This window comes from Leptonychotes weddellii, chromosome 9 (genome assembly GCF_054177405.1).
Source record: "Leptonychotes weddellii isolate Sample4059 chromosome 9, ASM5417740v2, whole genome shotgun sequence".
In the NCBI taxonomy this organism is placed as follows: domain Eukaryota; kingdom Metazoa; phylum Chordata; class Mammalia; order Carnivora; family Phocidae; genus Leptonychotes; species Leptonychotes weddellii.
In genome coordinates, this window is record NC_138377.1 from 76,355,848 (window position 1) to 76,373,037 (window position 17,190).

The 17,190-nt window shown below is 38.0% G+C and overlaps 1 protein-coding gene and 1 pseudogene across 6 annotated transcripts in view; one reads left to right on the forward strand and one right to left on the reverse strand.

Moving 5' to 3' along the window:
• Window positions 1-17,190, reverse strand: part of FRMD5 (FERM domain containing 5) — a 238,294-nt gene that overhangs the window by 92,524 nt on the left and 128,580 nt on the right. The gene's annotated exons all lie outside the window — the stretch shown is intronic.
• LOC102730800 (MICOS complex subunit MIC26 pseudogene) lies at window positions 4,535-5,480 on the forward strand (annotated as a pseudogene).

Consider the following 17,190-nt stretch of genomic DNA (forward strand, 5'->3'; position numbering starts at 1 on the left):
TTGTGCAAGACTGTTGAATCTCAGATCTGTACCTCTGAAACAAATAATGCAATATATGTTAAGAAAAAAAAAAGAAGAAGAAGAAGGTAGTGGGAGGGGAAGAATGAAGCGGGGGAAATCGGAGGGGTGGACGAACCATGAGAGACGATGGACTCTGAAAAACAAACTGAGGGTTCTAGAGGGGAGGGGGATGGAGGATGGGTTGGCCTGGTGGTGGGTATTGAGGAGGGCACGTTCTGCATGGAGCACTGGGTGTTATGCACAAACAATGAATCATGGAACACTTCATCTAGAACTAATGATGTAATGTATGGGGATTAACATAAGAATAAAAAAATAAATAAATAAATAAAAAATATTTTTGTCTTTTCTTTTCTCCCTCTCTCTTCAGTCAACTTGTAAACATAAAAATGTTCCAAATTATAGCTGGTGTACATAAGAGCAGATCTAGTTATATACTGGTTTCAGTGAATGTGAAATCAATATGCCTTGAAGCAAGGACAGACAAATAAAATATTAGTGAGTTGGGTATGAAGCCCCTGAAAATATTCAAAAGCCTACTTCAACACCACTCTAAAGCTTTCCATTTACTTCCATATCAGCCTCTGATAAGGTGGTTTACACTAAACACTACATTCAAAATTTTATTTTTTTTTTACATTCAAAATTTAAAGCACTGTATTATTATTCAATTATTACTCAATTATTTCATATTGAGTTTAATTTTTACAACCTGTACTGTAACTCATTTTCTTTGCATCACAAAAGCACAGTTCATCAATTATACGATGAGTTAACTGTTTTGTGGGCTAACCTAAAAATCTCACCACTATTTATTTATTTATTTATTTATTTATTTTATTTATTTATTTAAAAAAGATTTATTTATTTTAGAGAGCAAGTATGCGGTGGGGAGGGGCAGAGGGAGAGGGAGAGTCTTAAGAATACTCTGCACTGAGCACAGAGCTCTATGCAGGGCTCAATCCCATGACCCTGAGATCGCAACCTGAGCTAAAACCAACAGTTGGGCACTTAACCAACTGCACCACCCAGGTACCCCTCTCGTCACAATTTATAATATTATTTCTCTGGATAAATATATTATAGGTTTCTATGAACCAATGTAGAAATTCTAAACCTATGTGTAAGTTGGGGAAGTTCCTGTACTTTCAGAGGGCTGTGGAAAATGATGGTATTTATTATTATATCTAATTCCATTTAAAAACTTTTATATGATCCCAACTGAAGTTTTAGGGACCATCCTTTATATCATCAGCCCTATTCAAACTACCCATTTGGTGATCTTTATTTTTTTCTCCATAATTTATATTGATAATCTCCCTTTGAGATGGGGTAAGGGAATGTTTGCCATGACCAGATCCTGACTCCTAATCCTATCTTTCATCTACCATTTACTGTTCCTGGAAGATTTATGTTTCCTAGAATTCAGAGAACCTAAGCAAGTTGAGAGCTTGTAGGATGTGACACTATTTCTCTTTCCCCCTTTTCTCCTTCTATCCTCACAGTGCCACACTTACTAACGTATAGCTGAAGATGTATTCTCTTGTCCCTTAAGATTTTCTTCTTCAGTGCTGTTCCTTTTCTTTCTCGAGATAGTAACTCATACATATTGGGGATGCCCTTAACATGCCCACACAAATAAGAAAAGCAAACCACGTATGTTATTCTCCATGAATTTCAAGAGTAAGGGTAACATGTTCCCATCTACAAATGCCTTTACCACAATGGGAAAGAAGTGGACTTTAGATATGCCCTCTTTTATACAATAGGTTTCCCCTGAAGAATAAGCTAATTAGAATTGAGCAATTTAAAATGCACTAAGAAAAATGGAAAATACTAAACTATGGTTTCTAGGAATGCACATTTTCTGATAAAATTACAAAAAGAAAAATGCAAGGAAGTGATTTGTATAAAAGTCAGAGTAGTAGTTACTTATCAGGGAAAGGAAAGGGCTACATAGATGGGGCTTGTGAACTGGGTGGCAAAGTCCTATTTCATTATCTAGGTGATTATTTTAGTGTGGGCTACTTTAACAAATTACGATAGACTGGGTGGCCTAAACAACACAGATTTATATCTCAGTTCTGGAGGCTGGGAAATTGAAGATCAGGGTACCACGATGGTTGGGTTCTGGTGAGAGCCCTCTTACTGGCTTACAGATGGCTGTCTTCCTGCTGTGCCCTCATATGGCAGAGAAAAAGAGAGATATCATCTCTCTGTGTCTCTTCTTATAAGGGCACCAATCCTGTTTATGAAGGCTCTACCCTCATGACCTAATTACCCCCCAAAGGCCCCACCTTCAAATACCCTCATACTGGGGATTTGGGCTTCAACATACAAATTTTGGGGGAGACACATTCAGTCCATAGTTGTGGTTTTCACTTATAATAATTTATTAAGCCATTCATTTGGCTTACATGGTTTTCTGTATCTGTGTTTTATAATAAAAAGTTTTTAAAAACTGTTCTTGGTTTTTAGATAAAACATATGTCAACTTTTCTTACCTTTAAAACAAAAAGTTCTTTATCTCTCCCTCTATTGAATAACATGGCTTTTTTGTATGTAAAGGAAGATGGAAACTGTTCTCCAAATAGCCAATAAATAAACTTTTGCTTTTGAGGGCAATACACTGTATCATTTGCCACTACAGAAACTACTTATACAAAGGGTTCAATTTGCTTCCCATGGCATGTTCATTCAGCTCCTATAGCCCTGGACTTTTGTAGGTAGATATTGGCCCATAATGATTTAGATTTATTCCCAAGAGCAGTAGACCACTCGGTCAATTGTTGAGGCAAAGGAATGGGACTTGAACTCAGCTTTCCATGGCTTAAAAGAGACAGCATTCTTCCAGATTCAAAATAGTTTAGTCTCCATGGATTGGGGCAGGGATTGGGGAATCTGTAAACAAACATCACCATCATTAATGACCAGAAGAAACCCAGGCAGTGATACACAAAACTACTGGATGATTTCCTTCTCTCCAGTACAGAAAGTTCAAATGGATTGTCACGAGGCATTAGTGAAGATGCTCTGAATATTTTTGTATATTTTCCGTTTCACTAAGAATTTGTGGACTGATCTCTGCTCACTCTCACCCACTGTTCTTTACAAATGTCAGGTAAGCCTGGAAAATGTCCCAGATGGTCAAATAGTGAGATAAGGCAGAATATCCCTTATTCAACAATAACACAGGTGTTAGGCAATGATTTGAAAATCAGGACTTGAAGGACAAGGTCAATATCCAATTGGAGGAAAGAGTATTTAGGGTAAGGGAAGCAGAAGATGTCAGATTATGGTTGAATTCCAACTCCAATGAACTGCTCAGAATCCCAGATGTTCCATTTGAATTCCTCCCGTTGCCACTCTGAAATACTAGTCTATAAATTTAATTGGTTATAAGCATGATTTCCTAAGATGCTTGTTTACTCTTTTCATGTAGTATCATATTGCTTTTAATAAGGTATTCAAACCCTATGAAGTATGTTTCCAAAAAAAATCAAAGCTAATTCACTACACTTAACACTTAAGTGCTTCTCTAAGTCAATAAAACCCGCCTCTGCTTAAGTATAACTAGGATCTCAACTATCTCAGCTCCTGTAATAGAGAATTCTCCCCTCCATTCTTGCAGAAGTCCTTCAGAAAATGGACAATGCTGACTGGGTATAAGAGAAAACCTTTAGATCACTGCTATTGGAAAAACAAATGTGTTCCTCTTTAGGAAGAGTTAGCATTAGTGAAAATAACTCATTATCTCTATCTCTTCTGGTTCCCCATTAAGTCTTTATTATCTCCCTACTCATCTCCTAATGCTTTTTTGGCCACCACTGAAGTTTATTTGGTCCCTTAAATGCTTTCTTGTCTCTGATTTTAATTATAACTTGGTCCTGACTCTCAATACTTCCTGGCTTGTGCTGCTCCATCTTTCCACTCTGATACTCTAGTCTCTTGACAATTTTCACCCTTACATATGAAACAAAGCAATCACTGTAAACATAAACACCCAAACCATACATCAGAAATCAGAGTCTTCTTGAGCTTAAGACTGGTTCCCAGTTGGAAGCACCATAGAAGACTGAAAATATATGCTATTTTAATGGAGGAGAGAGATTCAGTAAAGCTAAGGCTGGAGCTGATCCTGGGCAGACACAGTGGGTTGTGGATGGTGCTCATTTTCGTGTATTCATCATATGCTATATATAAGAGGCATTTATTTATTTCTTCAAAAACATTTATTGAGCACCTACTTTGCCAGGTGCTGTGCTTGTAGCTGCAGATTAGAATAATAAGCAAAGTGGTATAATCTCTGCTGTCTTTGAATTCACAATAATAATCCACAAGTTTACCAATCCTCAGATCTACCATGTAAGTATTATAAAGGAAAATGGCAGGGACAATAGGAGAGCAATAATGAGGGAGATCTGACCTAGTTTGGGGTTTTGGGAAGGCTTCTGAGGAAGTGCTCTAATGTGAGGGAAGTATAGAAGATACCTAAGTGGACCTCTGCAGCAGCATGTTCAAGGTAATTCAGAGGTCTGTGGGGCCAGCCAGCCTGAGTCTGCTCACCTTCAAAGTCTATGCATCACCTAAAAAAGACTCACCTCACAAAACTTCTGTGAAGGTTAATGAGCTTTCACTCTACTCCGTCCCTGAGGGTCAATCTAAATATGTGGAGGAGCCAAGGACCCCACTTGAAGAAAGCATTTCACATCTCCGATGTTACTGCGAGCCATATACAAGTTGGTGTCAGGAAATGTACTCACAAACTAAGCCCAGGATGCAGAGCTTGGTTCAATGGGGGTTAGGCAGCTATGAGTATCTCCAAAATGCACCTCCTGGAATTTTTCCAAGACTTGGTGTTATTGGTTTTGCTGGCATTGTTGGACTTCTTTTGGCTAGAGGTTCAAAAATAAAGAAGCTGGTGTATCCACCTGGATTCATGGGACTTGCTGCCTCTCTTTATTATCCACAACAAGCCATTGTATTTGTCCAGGTCAGTGGGGAGAAATTATATGACTGGGGTTTACGAGGATACATAGTTGTAGAAGATTTGTGGAAGGAGAACTTTCAAAAGCCAGGAAATGTGAAGAATTCACCTGGAAATAATTAGAATGCTCCATGCTCTGCCCATTTTAATCAGTTATAGGTAAACACTGAAAACTCCATGCAGTAAACCAGTATTTCTACAGAGAAATGGCAGAGAAGTCAGTACTGAATATAGTAAATTGGCTTTCTTCTTCAGGACAAACTATACTAGGCTTCTTTGTTATCTTGGGTGATGCCATACTGCAAGCGGACTAATTGGAAATCCTTTCACCTAGAGATAATGTCTAGCCTTAGAACCCCTCGTTCTCAAGTTGCTATTTATGTACATAATTAAAATTCCAACTTAAAAAAAAAAAAAGATACCTAAGTGAAGGTAGGGTGGATGGAAGAGCCCTCTAGACAGATAAAAAACAGATATGCAAAGTCCTTGAATCAGAAAGGAATGAGGCACAATCAAGGAACTGGAAGAGCAGGATAGTTGAGTGCAGAGTGGGTCAGATGTGGAATGTGGGGAAGAGATAGAGGTCAGATGGTGCAGAGCCCTGGAGACAATGTCAAGGATGTAAAATGTTATCCTAAGAGCAAAATAAGCCACTGTAAAGTTTTTAAGCAAAGGAGTGGCAGAATCAGACTGTGAATGATCAAAAGGGCATAAGATTACAGGAAGGAGTCTAGTTCCGAGGCTCTTTCAATGGCCCTGGCAAGAGATGAGAAGTGAATGGATTTGACTGTTGTTTAGAAAGTAAAATGGATAGGACTTGGTGATGGAAGAACCATGAAGAGTAATGAACAGGAGGCTCATTCGGTAGATGTAAGTCCCATTTACTGAGATAGTGCTTGTCCAAGAATTCTTCTCTAGAGAAGATAGGGGAAAAAACATATTCTCTTTCTTTGCAGAAATAGAATCACCAACTAAAGCTTATACAAGCTTTAATGAATGTCATTAACAGTAAGATTGGGTGAGGTCTTAGAATCATCTTGTATTCTAGACAAGAAAGAAAATTATCTTACAGTAGTAGAAAAGATAACTGATAAGGATGTCAGAGAACTTTATAAAATGCCATATAATTAATCTGACTAAAGAAAGCATAGATCTCAAGAATTTTAAAGTAGTGAAGAAAAGCTTTTACTTAGAGAAAAATTAAATGCTTTTATATAGAATGAAGCCAAGACACTACAGCTTTTAACCTTTTTTTTTTTTTCCATCCATTACTGTTTTTCTGTGGAGAAAATGAAAAAGAAGCACCAGAGGGTATCTTAAAATTTCTGGAAAGGCATCACTTATGGGAAAACCTGGTAATATTAACCTAGTTCTCACTAAATGTTATGAAGAAAGTCTCTGACAGATACCATTTTGTAACTCTTGAACAAGGGACCAGCTAAAAATACCAACTTGAGACTGAATTGGTCTCTGCTTAGGCAAAGCCATGGACTAGAAAATGACAGAAAACTGCAGGTGTCCAAATATAGCATGCAGACTGTGGATTATCTAAGACAAGACTACTGAGGATTGCATAGGATTCACAGAATTGGGGGGAAAGCCTCCTGGTCCTATATACAGGGATGCTGCCAGCAGTCCTTGCTTTCTTTTTGGAGGACTCAATTTTTATACTTCACTGGAGGAGAAATGGAATTTCAGTATCCCCCCCTTAAGAAGTTCTTAAAGAATGCTTTGGTTTTTCACGAATTATACTTAAGTGGTGTTTTTTAAAGAAAGAAAACAGAAAAGAAAAAGAAAATTATTATCTTACAATAGACTTCTGGTATGTTTCCTGAAGAACAGAAAGTAATGTTTATTTATCAGGCTATATGATTTAAGATTTAAAATATTTATTAATTGATGCTAAACTTTACTTGGAAAGGTAAAACTAATTTCAAAAAGAAAAAAAAAGAAAAAAGATTCACTTGTAAACTTAATTTCCCAAAGTTTATTTTTCAAATCTTCTCATTTTTTTTTAAGATAATCTTTCCCTTCTCATTACCCTGGGAATGGATGCATCTAAACATAACCAAAACAGGTGCTTTCTGTACATTTTTGTCCTAGTCTTCAGGGCAAATCTTAACCTAAATCAATAATGGGATTTTTTCTGTATCTTCTTCATAGGACTTTTGACTATTTTAAAAAGAGAATGCTACTATGAAAGGTACTCATGGATAATTCTTTATGTCTCCAGTCTATAGCCTAGATAGGACTGTCTTCATCTCTTAAAAGAATTTTCGGAAAACCTGAATCACGTAGAAGATTTTTTTACATGTAAAAAAATCATGTAAAAGGCAGGAGTAGCCTGTCACTTCAATAACTTCATAGCACAGGTCTATAGTAATGGCTAAGCTAGTAAAGTCTGAATAAATCAGAGATGAAACATACCAGGGACATGGAGGAAATGACACTGGAGGACAGATTCCGATAAGAACCAAGCAATGACAATGGCAGTCTGTACAGGAAATCCACTCTCAGGGGAATTAGGTGTGACTTTAGAAGCTGAATTGTATTTATTCATCACTTCTGATATAGCTGGGAAAAGGCAAAAACTACTTAAAATGGGGAAAGTCACTATACCAAGGACCACACTCACTAGGCTCAAGTCTGTGATTTGCCTATACAATCAGTCTCAGAAACATTATGTTTGAGGTAAATACCCCTGCAGAGAATCAGCTGGATAATGAAGACCATCCTTCCTAATATCCTGTTCATATAAGACTTCTTTCTTCTTTTATCTCTCGAACATTTAAAGCAGACTTATTTTAAAATTCCTTTCAGATTGCTCTATTATCAGCAGGATTTTGGTTCTTCTATCTGCAAATGGTTTTGTTGTTGTCTTCTGTGAGCACATGTCCAGTGAGAGCTGCCTTTTATAAGACTCTTCCTGGTGCCCTGATTTCAGAAGTTATCTGAATTGAGAGGCTGTGAGGATAGGTTTTTTTCCTAGTCCTTAGACCAGTTTTCATATTAGATTTCTTGGCTTTGGGCTTCTGCACTTTACAAGTAGTATAAATTTGGGCCCCAACTCTAGGTGTGGCTTAGATTAGGACTCTGATTTTTCAAGGATGACTCTTTTTTCACCCAATGTCTATATGGGCTGCCCAATTCTGTGCCCCATTCCCTGGCCACTGAGTGGACTATTCCACAGAATGGACAGTCCCTTCTGGCCCATGGCTTTAGGCAAGAAGCTCAGGTTCATCTCCTAGCCACTCATAAGGACCTAATGTCTTAATTCCAGCCACTTGGGGACACATTTCAAATTCCTTATTCTCTTCAGTAGAAAAGTATTGATCTGGTTTTCCCCAATCAGCTGTAACAATGCCATCCTATCTCCTCCAAAAGTCTGTCACAGTCACCAAAATTCACAACTGCCAAGTCACTAAGATTTCATATTTCATTTAAAGAAGTCTGAAAATGTTTTTAGGTGCAATATGATGCAGTCAAAAACCACATTGGCCTGGGAGTCCAGAGACCTGCGCTCTTGTCTAAGTCTAGCCCTAAATAAGCTGTGTGACTAAATTTGTTGTTCATTTTGGGTTTCAGGAGAGAAAAAGAATTTGGAATCGAAACAGAGAGGGACTCTTTCAGCTCTAAAATGCCATGATTCTATGAAATACTATCTTTCATCTTCTGGAGCCTCATGGGAGGCCATAGTGTGGTGCAGCATTTGCTTAAGAAAAGGTGAGGATAATTTATAAGGAAGTCCCTGGATCCCAGCTTCCCAGGATTATGTAGCTCCTCCTTCTTTAAAATAGCTACAAGACACATTAGCATTTCAAACACTGTTGCCTGTGACAGGTGATCTCAGGAAGATTAGGAGGTAGACAAATTCTGTTTTTTGTTTTCTTTTTTTATGTCAGGCTCAGTAAGTAAACATTAACAGTTTGAACGCACTATTCACCATTCCCTATTCATTTTTCATGAATTCATACAACATATCAAAGGGATAATATGCTCTACTCCTTTGTTCTCTCAGAATTGCAGACAGACTCATTTTCCTCTGTCAGCAAACCTGAAAGCTAGAGTTGTAGTTTAGTTGTAAGAATATCTCATGGATATTAACACAGAGATTAAAAAAAAAAAAGAACCAATTAGAGGTGAAGAGTACAATAAATGAGATTAGAAACACACTTGATGCAATGATTAGCAGGCTGGAAGAAGCAGAGGAATGAATTAATGACCTCTATAGAAGATGGAGTAATGGAAAGTAATCAAGATGAACAAAAGAGAAAGAAAAGAATTATGCAAAAATGAGAACAGACTTAGGGAACTCAGTGACTCTATCAAATGTAATTTCACATTATAGGAGTCTCAGAAGAAGAGAGAGAAAAGAGGGCAAAAAATTTATTTGAAGAAATAATAGCAGAAAATGACCCTAATCTGGGAAAGGAAACATATATCTAGATCCAGGAGGCAAGGAAAACCCCCAACAAAATCAACAAAAGCAGATACACACCAAGGCATATTGTAATTAAATTGGCAAAATATAGTGATAAAGAAAAAATTTTAAAAGCAGCAAGACAAAAGAAGACATTAACTTACAAGGGAAACCCCATAAGGCTAGCCGGTGACTTTTTAGCAGCAACTTTCCAAGCCAGAGGGAGTGGCATGATATACTCAAAGTGCTGAATGGGGGGTGGGGGGTGACTGGCTAGTTCAGTTATAGAGCATGTGATTCTTGATCTTGGGGTCATGAGTTCAAGCCTCATGTTGGGTGTAGAGCTTACTTAAAAAATTATTCTCTTCAAAGCGTTGAACGTGAAAAATCTGCAACCAAGAATACTCTATCCAGCAAGGCTATCATTCAGAATAGAAGGGGAGATAAAGAGTTTCCAAGACAAACAAAAACTAAAGGAGTTCATGACCACTAAACCAGCCCTGTAAGAAATATTAAGGGGACTCTTTGAGTGGAAAGGAAAGACCAAAAATGACAGTATGAAGGTAAGAAACACAAAAGCTGTAAAAATGAATATTTCTGTAAAAAAAATCAGTCAAGAACTCACAAAATAAAAGGATGTAAAATGTAAAAACATATACCGAAAACATGGGGAGGAGAGGAGTAAAGAATGGGTTTACACTTAAACAACCATCAACTTAATATAGACTGCTATATGCAGAAGATGTTATATACAAACCTAATCGTAACCATTCATCAAAACCCACTAATAAATATGCAAAGAATAAAGAGAAAGAAATCAAAATATATCCAAATACATAAAGAAAATCAGCAAACCATGAAAGACAGAAAGACAAGAAAGGATTAGAGAAAGTCTTCTGAAACAACCACAAAACAAATGATAAAATGACAAGAAATACACATTTATCAATAACTTTGAATGTAAATGGCTAAATGCTCCAATCAAAAGACAAAGAGTGACAGAAGGGATAAAAAAAAAGATCCATCTATAGGCTGCCTACAAGAGACTCATTTGAGACCTAAAGACACCAACAGATTGAAAGAGAGGGGATGGAGAAACATCTATCATGCAAATGTAAGTCAAAAGAAAGTCAGCGTAGCAATACTTGTATCAGACAAAATAGACTCTTTTTTTCTTTTTAAAGATTTTTTATTTATTTATTTTAGAGAGAGAGAATGAGAGACAGAGAGCATGAGAGGGAAGAGGGCAGAGGGAGAAGCAGACCCCCTGCTGAGCAGGGAGCCCTATGTGGGACTCGATCCCAGGACTCCAGGATCATAACCTGAGCCGAAGGCAGTCGCTTAACCAACTGAGCCACCCAGGCGCCTTTTTTCTTTCTTTCTTTCTTTTTTTTTTTGGTGAGTAAAGCAATAGAAGTTTATTAAGTGAAGATACTGAAAAAGCTCTCAAGAGTGAGAGGGGTCCCAACAGGGTTGCCAATGAGGGCCTTTAGTGTTGGTCTTTTATAGAAAGCTAACCAGAGAACTTAAATCCTTTTAACATCTCTATTGATAACCCTTCAATGGCTTACTTCCTTTTTAGGGGCTGGTCATTCTTTCTTAGTCACAGGTAATTATCATAAAGACACCCACCCCACACGACCCACCCCACACACCTAGGGCAGGGCCTCTAAAACAAAGACTGTAACAAGAGACAAAGAAGGACCCTATAAAATAAATAATTAAGAGGACAATCCAACAAGAATATATAATAATTATAAATATTTATGCATCCAACATAGCAGTACCCAAATACACAAAACTGTTAAACAAAGGAACTAATCAATAATCATACAATAGTAAGGGACCTTAACACCCCACTTATATCAATGGATAGATCATCTAAACAGAAAATAAACAAGGAAACAGTGGCTTTGAATGACACACTAGACTGGATGGATTTAACAGATATATTCAGAACATTCCATCCTAAAACAGCAGGATACACATTCTCTGCAAATGCACATAGAATCTTCTCCAGAATAGATCATATATTGCATACAAAAATACCTCAACACCTGTCAGAATGGCTAAAATTAACAACACAGGAAACAACAAATGTTGGTGAGGATGCGGAGAAAGGGGAACACTTTTGCACTGTTGGTAGGAATGCAAACTGGTGCAGTCACTCGAAAACAGTATGGAAGTTCTGCAAAAAGTTAAAAATAGAACTACCCTACGACCCAACAATCACACTACTGGGTATTTACCCAAAAGATATAAAAACGCTGATTCGAAGGGATACACACACCTTTATGTTTACAGCAGCATTATTTACAATAGCCAAGTTATGGAAGGAGCCCAAGTGTCTATTGATTGATGAATGGATAAAGAAGATGAGGAATATTATTCAGCCATAAAAAAGAATGAAATCTTGCCATTCGCTATGACATGGCTGGAGCTAGAGAGCATAATGCTAAGTAACATAAATCAGTCAGAGAAAGACAAATACCATATGATTTCACTCCTATATGGAATTTAAGAAACAAAAACTAGCAAAGGGGAGGAGGAGAGTAAGACAAATCAAGGAATAGGCTCAATTATAGAGAAGAAACTAATGGTTACCTGAGGGGAGTGCCGGGGAAGGGATGGGTGAAATAGGTGATGGGGATTAAGGAGTGCACTTGTCCTGATGAGCGCTGGGTGATGTATGGAAGTGTTGAATCGTTTTACTGTACACCTGAAACTAATATTACATGGTACGTTAACTGGAATTAAAATTTATTTTTATTTTATTATTATTTTTTTAAAGATTTTATTTATTTATTCAACAGAGAGAGACACAGCGAGAGAGGGAACACAAGCAGGGGGAGTGGGAGAGGGAGAAGTAGGCTTCCTGCTGAGCAGGGAGCCAGATGCGGGGCTCGATCCCAGGAACTTGGGAGCTTAATCTGAGCTGAAGGCAGACACTTAACGACTGAGCCACCCAGCCACCCCTGGAATTAAAATTTAAAAGGAATATCTCATGGAAATAAAAAAATAAGCTTCACAGAATAGTATAACACTACCTCCTATGTCCCACACCCCCCCCATCTTCTTCCTCTCCCATCAGGCAATGTGTGTAGTTACACAAAAAAGCACTGTGTGCAACTCAAACGGTTACCTAAGCACATAAGGGGCAACATCTGGGGCACCAGTTGGCAGGCACAGAGCAGGCACCAGAACAGGACTGAACTGAGGCTCCCAGAGCTTCCTAGGGCCTATAGCACCTATTACCTCAAAATCCTTGCCACAACCACTGTCCCCTATGCTACGGAGAACCTTATTTGAGCATCTCTTCTCAAAAGTTAATCCACAGATACACTTAAACCCAGAAAGAAAAAAAATAAAGATCACTATAGGATAACTTGAAGATGATGGTCAATGATTTTGATTGCATCCTATATGATGGAAATTATTTAGGAAGAGTACTAGATTCAGAATTTGGAAATCATGGGTTCTAGTGTCCTCTCTGCCTGTAACTATGAGACCATGGCCAAATGACCTAGCTACCCTGGGTCTCAGTTTTTTTCATTTACTAAATGAGTTGGTTTGACAAAATGATCTCTAATGCATTTGTCAGTTCTAAAATTCTATTAGTTTATGATAAGGTTTCTAAGAACTAAGAAAGCATGGTTTATGTTAGAGACCAGTCCCAGCTAATTACAGGAAGAACATTCAAAAATATTGATGCCAGGCCCCACCCTAGACCCTTACAAGGCTTGGGAAGTGGTTTGGAAAGCTCCTCAGAAGGTCCTGATGATAAACCAGAACTGGAACCACTGGTCTTAAGCTAACAGAATACTCTGGACTGTTTGACCAAAAGGATAATAATAAACTGGCTGGGTCAACCTCAGAGGTAATCAGCAACTGACATTCTGTGGGGATAATTAGTATTCACATTAGTGAATGGAGAAATGTTTATTTAATTTGCAAATAATAGTAAACTTGGGAGGGAATCAGTACTCCAATCTTAGAGATGGAAGGAGTGGCTGGAAACCAATAGTATAAAGATCAAAGAGGGAAGACTCAATACAGTGCCCCTGGAGAAGAAAGAAAAACCTCACTGAGGTGAAGTTGGCAAGGCTATAGGTCAGAAAAACACCAAAGTGTCAGAGTGGATAACAAACTGACCAGGAACCAGAACATTAGCACTGGACCTAGGGTTACATGTAGGAATTGAATAAGGCCATCCTTACTTTGGTTCTAAAATGCAAGAATTTCAGTTACAACAGTTTAAATAACACCAGGCCTCCAAGAACAGAGTTCAAATTTCTCGCCATGGCATAGTAACTGTGAGTAACTGCATAAGGCACAAATTTCACTGCTAGCTCTTCACTGCATAAATAATAATGGCAGTAACAGATGTGCATCATCATCAATGACAAATTGCATCACTTCTTTCTAAGTCTGTGGTTGACTGCACTATGCATCTGTTATTCAGTTCACACACAAAACACCCAAGTGTCTAGTGGGGCTGTGTCCTTGTCTTCCAGTGATAAACCCCAAAATGGACAATCGAAAAAATGGAACTGGCCAACAAAGATGAATGTGCAGCAAAGAAACAAATAGTGATAACGCTGGAATGTAAACAGAGTTTAGAAGAAATAGTGAGCTGTGGGATTGTGGATGCTGCGGCTATTCGAGAGGCTCTAGATAAGCACCAGAGGAACTTTGTGAAGGCAAGCCAATCAGCATAAATGAGTAAAGTGGCTGTGATGAAAAGTATGAAAATGTCCCAGGGGGAAGTGATGCTGGCAAAAAACTTCACATTAAACGAACTCTTGGAGCTATTTCAGACATTGAAAGCACAAAAGATAAAATGTTGGAAGCTGATCCAAGTTAGAAAGGAGTGTGACAATTCACCAAGGCACAGAGAGGATGTTTGCCCAGGATTGTAAGTTCTAGGACAAGGAGGAAGTAAGCACTGTTCAAACTACTCTGGATAAGTTTTTTTTACAAAGAAAGAAAATACTTTAACTCTTAAGGTTTTAAATTATAGTATCCTAGCATTAGTTTGACCATGTTCTTTCATTTCTCTATATATTTATAACCAAGAGGAATAGTATTTTAAATGTTTTGACACACACTATGTATCATGATTTTTCCATTGATTATTAAGATCACATGATAGAGTTTCAGCTTGCATGGTTATTTTTATGGTCATACTACCATGCAAAGCAAAAACTGCTGGTATTTAGGAGTCATGGGTGAGTTTCTCATTATACTAAGTATTTCGGTTTAGACATTACCACCAAGGACTGACATGGAGAACTCAAAGATGATAAAAATAGTAAGAGGCTGAAAAAACAGCCAAACAAAAATGTGTAAGGAAATTGAGAGATTTTTGTAACTGAAAAGAAGGCTGAAGTGGGAATTTAACTATGGCTCACTTTCAGTGACTTTTACATAAGGGATACCGCCTAGTTGTTATATACCTCCACTAAAGACTGAACAACTAAAAAACAATTTTATTTATTTATTTATTTATTTTAAGATTTTATTTATTTATTTGAGAAAGAGAAGGAGCAGGGGGAGGGGAAAAGAGAGAGGGAGAAGCAGACCTCCATTGAGCAGGGAGCCCAACATGGGGCTCCAGGATCATGACCTGAGCCGAGGGCAGATGCTTAACTGACTGAGCCACCCAGATGCCCCAAAAAACAATTTTAAATGCAATATAATGGATCTGGGTTAACTGAAGAATGAACTTACAAACAGTGAAAAAGGTATCATATATCAGAACATTTTCAAAGAGAGCTGTGTGATTTTCTTTCTGGAAGTCCTAAAATGTAGAATCAGTTCTTATCCATGGAATGATTTAAGTTTTGAAGACAGGCAATGGAAGATGGACTATATAACCTTCCAAGGTCTCCACCAGAGCTAAAATACTATGATTTATGTATTTATTTATCTATTTTGACTGTTGTGGGACTTTATCTTACCCTAAGCTGCCAATTATTTCTGAGCACTGTACTTAAATTGTTCTTTGCTTTGTACCTTTGGCTTTCTTTGTCCCAGATCCTCTCTAGTTAAAGGGCATTATATTATGGAGTAGAACTCTGATGGGAAAGCAAAGTTGCAGAACAACACTGTCTTCTGTGAGGTTCTATGATGGGGACTGTAGTACCTTTGATGTACACAGCTTCCACAGCATCAGTGCAACCATACAAATCAGCCCTGATGCCTGGGACAGATCTTTCTACTGCTGCATTCTGTGCACTCAGACTGGCACTGCTCCAGAGCCCCGGCGTGGTTCTGAAGCATGGATACTCATTACAAAAATCCACTGCCAAACCACGCTTATGAACACCCTCCCAGGACAAGGCATTTACAGTGAGGACACATAGGGGCTTTGTGCGTTCTCTTCAATACTGACAATTCTTGAGCTATAATCCAGACAATTGTTGCCACAAGAAATCCACAATCTCATCACCACTAAGAATTATCAGGGCTACAAGGTGAGGGAATACTTGATATTTTTAAACAGTACACTGACCTGTTCTCTATTCTCTCATTCTCTGCCCCCCATTTATATATTAGCTCTGCTCAACTTGAGACACACTCCAATATTCTTCAGGAGATGGCTCAATAATGTAATCTCTAATACAGTGCAATGTCCTAGCCCTGCATCCTTCTTCCATTTACTAGATTTCCAGGGAGGAAAAAATGTGATAGACAAAACCCAAACCTCGACTGCCCATAACTCCCAACAAAATTAAGTATGTGAGACACAGAAGCTCATTAAACTGTAAGTTACTTGAGGATAAGGTGTATTCCATTAAAAAATACTACTGGGAATAGAATATTTGCTTTCTGTTATAAATTTGGATTTAGAAATAGAGATTACAAATATTCTCCATTATTAAGTCTCACACCAGAATTGAAATCTGTTCTTTCATCATGCTTCTAATTGGAGATTGTGAATTTTATTTTCATCTGACTTGTAGTTTCACACTTGAGAATTATCCCTACAGCAGAAATAGCAAATTTTGATTGGGCATTCTTGAGTAAGGCCAGTTATTTATTTGATGGGGAAGTTGTGAATTCTTAAAAGAAAAAAACACTTACAATAACAATAATACTTAATTTTTACCAAAGAAATGTTTCAAGGGCCACCTGGGTGGCTCAGTCAGTTAAGCCTCTGCCTTCAGCTCAGGTCATGATCCCAGTGTTCTGGGATCAAGCCCCCAGTTGGGCTCTCTGCTCAGCAGGGAGCCTGCTTCACCCTCTCCCTCTGCCTGCCACACATCCCTGCTTGTGCTCTCTGTCAAATAAATAAATAAAGTATTTTTTAAAAAACAAAGAAATGTTTCAGCCTATTTCCTATCACATGTGTACAACCTTGCTTCAACTTCTGAGGCAGGCATCTCTACTTACAAAGACAGGACAACACTGATCAGGCAATTCATTCTTTCACAATCTCACAGAAGAGTCTACTCGGAGGATGGGAAAACAAAATCATCTGAAAATTACTGTAAACTGAAATAAAACAGTAACTACCATCATCTGACCTCTTTTTTGATCAAATTTGATTTAAAAAATTTTTTTTAAATTAACATATATTATTTGTATCAGGGGTACAGGTGTGCGATTCATCAGTCTTACACAATTCACAGCCCTCACCATAGTACATACCCTTCCCAATGTCCATCACCCAGCCACTCCAACCCTCACACCCCCCTCCACTCCAGCAACCCTCAGTTTGTTTCCTGAGATTAAGAGTTTCTTACTGTTTGTCTCCCTC